Consider the following 6,253-nt stretch of genomic DNA (forward strand, 5'->3'; position numbering starts at 1 on the left):
AAATGCTATGCTAGAAATTGTGGACCAGCTGGGTGCAATAGGTGAAGAAATGAAAGACAATCATGTAGTAGCACTACTGCTATGCAGCCTTCCAGAATCATACAGTGCCCTTATAAATGCTCTAGAAACTAGACTGGAAACTGAACTGATGCTAGAATATGTTAAGGGAAAATTAATTGATGAATACAGCAGAAGAAAGGAAAATTTGCATAGTGAACAAGACTAACGATAGACCAGAAGCAGCTCTGAAGGTGCATGAAGGCATAAGACAAAGCAAAGAAACCAGGGTATGTTTTCACTGCAAAAAGGCCGGTCACCTGAAAAAGAACTGTTCAATCTGGAAAGCTGAGCAGCAAAAGCGGGAGCTACCCACAAGAGAGAGAGTTAAAGCGGTCATGAAAGAAAATGAAAGTGCATCATGGAGTGGTACTTTTAAAGTGACTCAGAATAGTACCTCACACAGATGGTACATTGATTCAGGGGCAACAAGTCACATGACAAGCGACGAGACATTCTTCACAGAAATTGATTTTAGTGTAAAAGATAAAGTCTTCCTAGCAAATGGGAAAAGTATTACAGCAGAAGATAATGGTCAGGGATTTCTGAACTGCAAAACACCATCAGGGGGCAAGCAGAGCATCCTTGTAAAGAATGTTCTATATGTTCCAAGCCTAGAAGGAAGCCTCCTATCAGTTAAAACCCTTGCAAGCGATGGACTCACTGTCCAGTTCAGAGGTAATGAATGCACAATTCAAAATGGAAAGCAAATTCTAGCAAGAGGAAGGTTAAATGAACATCTGTACAAAATCGTCACTGAAAGTGAGAAGGCTAATGCGGCAACTCATAACCCACATGACAAGTGCATCCACCTGTGGCATAGAAGATTGGGGCATCGAAACCCAGAAGCTATAAAGGACTTTGCAAAGAGAGGTCTATCAGAAGACAGGAAAATATTGCCTTGCCACACACTCAGCAAGTGCACGTGTTCCATCAAAGCAAAGGCCACCCGAACCTCTCTTCCACAGACCAGTCAGAGTAAAACCATTAAACCCATGGAACTGATACACAGTGATGTGTGCGGACCAATGAAAACCATCACACCCGGCGGGAACAGATATTTACTGACTTTCATCGACGATTATTCCAGGTACACAATAACGTATCTAATGAAGCACAACAGTGAGACATTAGAAAGACTTCAAGAGTTTGTAGCTATGACAAGCAACAAGTTTCAAAGGAAACCTGGAATAATACGCACTGACAATGGAGGGGAATATATGAATAAAGAGATGGAATCATACCTACAGAAACAAGGTATTATACACCAAACAACTGTACCGTACACTCCTGAGCAAAACGGCGTAGCGGAAAGAAAGAATTGCACTCTTGTAGAAATGACCAGATGTATGATTTCGGACGCTGCCTTACCTAACAAATACTGGGGAGAAGCAATAATGACTGCAACATACCTACAAAACAGGCTCCCGTCAAAAGCTATTGAGAGTACACCATATGAAATGTGGAATGGATCAAAACCTAATGTAGGACACATCAGAGTGTTTGGCTGTAAAGCATATGCCCACATTCCAAGTCAGAAACGCTTCAAGTTGGAGAACAAAGCCATAGAAGGCATTCTGGTGAGCTACAGTGAGCAGAGTAAGGGATATAGAATCCTTTGTCCAAAGACCAACAAGGTCACAGTAAGCCGCAGTGTTTATTTTGATGAAAGTGAAGCACCAGATAATACAATTCTTGAAAAATGTGGAAAGGATTTACGTGCTGAATCAGCAAGAGACACTGACCCATGCGAAGCAGGACAAGAGCCAGAACAAGAAGTGGAACTTACAATCAACGAGCCAATAGAACCCACTGAACAACAAGAAATCAGAAGATCCTCTCGAATGACAAAAGGGATACCACCCCGCAGGTTATCATACGCTGCTAAAACACATCAAACACAGGAGCCTACATCCTGGGAAAACATAGAAACTTTGCAGAGAAGGGAAGCCGATCAGTGGAGAAAAGCAGCTGAAGAAGAAATAAAATCACTTCAAGAAAATAAAACTTGGTCACTAACAGAACTCCCTCCTGGTCGCAAAACCATCGGAAGCAGATGGACTTTTAAAGTGAAATATGATACAGAAGGAAACATCTATAGATACAAAGCAAGATTAGTTGCCAAGGGATACTCCCAGAAATTTGGAGAATTACGATGAGACATTTGCTCCAGTTGTGAAACATTCCACCATAAGGACACTCCTTAGTATTGCTGCCGGAAAGGGAATGCAAGTAAAGCACCTAGACGTCAAAACTGCCTTTTTGTATGGAGACATCTGTACATGGAACAGCCACCAGGATTTGAGAAAGAAAAGAACTTTGTATGCAAACTGCAAAAGAGCATCTATGGGCTCAAGCAAGCGGCGAGAGCATGGAATGAAAAAGTGAACGAAATACTCAGAAAGGAAGGGTTCTCAAAAAGTAAAGCAGATCCATGTCTGTATTCAAAGAATTAAGAGAACAAATGGACATACATCCTAATATACGTCGATGACATCTTGACGTGTTTTGAACAAGAAGGGGACTATGACCAAATAGTTCACAAACTGAAACAAATTTTTTAAATTAAAGAGTTGGGGAACATTACTCACTACCTTTGAATTCAATTAGAGCGGGAAGAGGATGGAAGCTATCTTCTTAACCAAAGTCAGAAAATTACAGAAATGTTAGAACAGTTTCACATGTAAGATGCAAGGAAGCGAAAACACCAATGGAACCAGATTATCCAAAAAACAATGGAACAGAAAACTTGTTACCTAACAATTATTATTACCGCAGGGCAATCGGAAAATTGCTATACATCGCCACCGTGACAAGACCAGACATCGCCGTAGCAGTGGGAATACTTTGCAGGAAAGTTGCAACACCGTGTCAACGCGACTGGAATGCAGTAAAGAGGGTAATGCAGTACCTAAAGGGAAGAAATCGGATGAAGCTGCGACTTCCAGCATCGTCAAACCCAAAACTGATTGAATATGTGGACACCGATTGGGCTGGAGACACCACTGACCGCAAATCTACAAGTGGTTACATCTTCCAGTATGGACAAGGAACCATAAACTGGTCTAGTCGGAAACAAGTGACTGTTGCACTCTCTCCAACTGAAGCAGAATACATAGCAGTAGCACATGCATGTCAAGAAGCCATTTGGATTTGTCAACTTCTACTAGACATGGGACTGAATATGTCACAACCCACACCCATCTTTGAAGACAATCAGGGATGCATAAAGCTTATACACTCTGAGAAGATTAACCCAAGAACCAAGCACATTGATGTAAGATATCATCTGCTCAGAGACATGCAAGAACAAGGGGTTATCGACATCCAGTACTGCCCATCAGAGGAGATGACTGCAGATGCACTCACCAAACCTCTGCCAAGGGAACGTCATTGTTTTCTACAAAAGAGACTAATTGTCATATAATTATGCATATGCCGTTGAGAAGGGGTGTTGGGGATGCAACAGCCTGTACTATATACAGTATTGTGTGTTAATATCACTTGACCAGTAGATGGCACTGTACACTAAGGTTACCAGTTGTGCATATCTGTAAAACTTGTTGGTTCTTTTTTTTTTTCTCTCTCTCTCTCTCTCTTCATAACCAAGATGTCTGCTGTTACAGTTTGCTGAAATGTTTTGTATGTTTGCAACTTAAGCCACACAAGTAAACTGCCTCATCACAAGCTACTAGTGTCTTCTTTAACACATAACCAACAAACTCTGCCTCACTCCACTCTGCCAGGCATTCAAACTTCTCAGGAAGAGGGGGCTGGAGGATCTGTCCTTCTAATTAGTACTCTGTGCGGCCATTCAACGGCTTTGTGGAGAGGACAGTCTGCAAAGATCTGGCACTGCTGACTGTCCGTGACAGACCGTGATTTCCGGGATACAGCCCAAGATAAGGTCCTCTTGGGACAGCGGTTTTAAAATACATGTATCCCAGAAAATTGGGGACTGTTGGCAACTATGCTACATGATTTCTGAACACATACAGAATATAATAAGTAGTTTAGGATTTCAGATATGTACAGTCATATACAGGGAGGATGCAAGCAATAGGCAGCTTAAGCATTCTCCTGAGGGTGCCAGATAAGTCACTGGAGCTAAGTACTGAGACTTGGCTCCAGTGACTTGCCTGGCAGGGGCATTACTGAACACTTGCCTCGCAGCTTGTGTAGGGTGTTTCAGGTCCTACATGCTGCAATTGCTGTGTACGGCAACCACATCTCTCCCTCACACAAGCATGCAGAGTGGACTGAAGCCCCCTCCTCCTCGGCTCTGCTGTTTTCCTACCAAAATGCACCTTTGCCTGTATAGACAAAAATCCTTGTATTGGCCCTGGTCATATAGATACCATATTCTGATAATTATAAAATTCTTGAAGTGTATTCTTATTAGTGAAATAGTTAACACCCAGAATAAAACAAATGTATTAAAAATATTATACGATTCCAATTTTTATTTGTAAAGTCACTTTAAAAAAAAAAGAAAACCAACAAAGTACAACATTTAGGAGACTAAATTTCCAACATTCACATTTCTGTTACATAGTTAGGTTGAAAAAAGACACTAGTCCTTCTAGTTCAACCAATTAAAAAAACACACACATAGAAAACTGCCGTATACACTATCCTATACCCATTGTTGATCCAGAGGACATGTAAAAACCCCAATAAAGCATAGTCAAATTCGCTCCAGTGGGGGGGGGGGAGTCTTTCCTGATTCCCCCTAGGAGGCAATCGCATTTTCCCTGGATCAACCACCCTTGGCGTTATCTCTGTAAATTAGTATCCAGTTATATTTTGTACATTTAGAAATGCAGCCAGCTTTTTAAAAAACAATCTACTGAGCTGGCCAGAACTAGTTCTTGTGGGAGTCTATTCAACATTTTTCAGAGCTCTTACTTTGAAAAAACCTTTCTGTATGTGAAAGTTAAATCTTTTCTCCAATCGCAAAGCATGCCCTCTTGTCCTTTGTGATGACCAGAAAGTTAACAACTCTACACCAAGTTCACTATCTGGACCACTAATGTATTTATACATATATATCATATGCCCCCTTAATTGCCTCTTCCCAAGAAAAAATAAATTCAGTTTAATTAATATTTCCATATAGCTGAGCTTCCCCATGCATTTTAGCACTTTGGAAGCTCTTCTCTGCCCTTTCTCCAGGTCTCCGATATCCTTTTTGTGAACTGGTGGCCAAACCTAAACTGCACATTCCAGATGAGGTCTTACTAATGATTTGTACACGGCAAAATTATACCTCCCTCTCTGGAGTGTATATCTTTTTAAATACAAGAAAGTATTTTGCTAGTGTTAGAAACTGCAGCTTGGCCTTCTCTACCATTGAATCCCCCAGCTGTTCACCTCCTAAATGTATGATGTGTGCATGTTTTAGCCTTCAAGTGCATTTATCAACATTAAACCTCATTTGCCACATAGTTGCCCAATTGAAAAGTGCATTGAGGTCGGCTTGTAAGTTGGAGACATCCTGTAAGGACATAATTGCACTGCATAGCTTGGTGTCATCTGCAAAGACTGAAATTATAATTTTACTCCCCAGACCCTATATATGTGTAAATATTTTAAAAAGCAAGGATTCCAACATTCAACCTTGTGGTACACCACTATTAACTTCAGACCATTTAGAGTATGAATCATTAATCACTACTGTTTAAATGTGGTCTTTTAAACCGTATTCTATCCATTTACAAATTTAATTTTGTAAGCCTGTAGGATTTAATTTAATGTGGAACTTTTAGGTTAAAAAGTAAAAATTGGTTAACAGGCAGGAATTTTAATGCAGAAGAGACCTGCTTTGTCTTTTCTGCATTAAAGTTACTCACCTGCCTGTCCGCCCTTGTACAGAGCTCTGCGTGTGTGCAGCTCGCTGTACAGATTTGGCAATGCAGAATCTGACTGAACTATAGTGCATGCACGGGAGTGATGTCATCCCTGCCTGGCCAATGGCAGCGGACAGTGATTGAGACCCGAAAGCCAGCTGCCCGAAACTGTCAGCAGCCAGTCAGGGAGGTCCAGGATACTGCATCACTGGATCCAAGATGAGTATAGTTTTGCTTTAGGGTTAAATAATTACAGTTTATAATCCCTGTTCATCTGCTCCTGTGAGGCAATACATGCTTGAAATAGGCACTTGAACCATGGAGAAGTGTGCTCAACTTTATTAAAT

The sequence above is a fragment of the Staurois parvus genome, unplaced genomic scaffold, assembly GCF_062004578.1.
Source record: "Staurois parvus isolate SC_StPar_1 unplaced genomic scaffold, SC_StPar_1.0 ptg000074l, whole genome shotgun sequence".
Lineage (NCBI taxonomy): Eukaryota > Metazoa > Chordata > Amphibia > Anura > Ranidae > Staurois > Staurois parvus.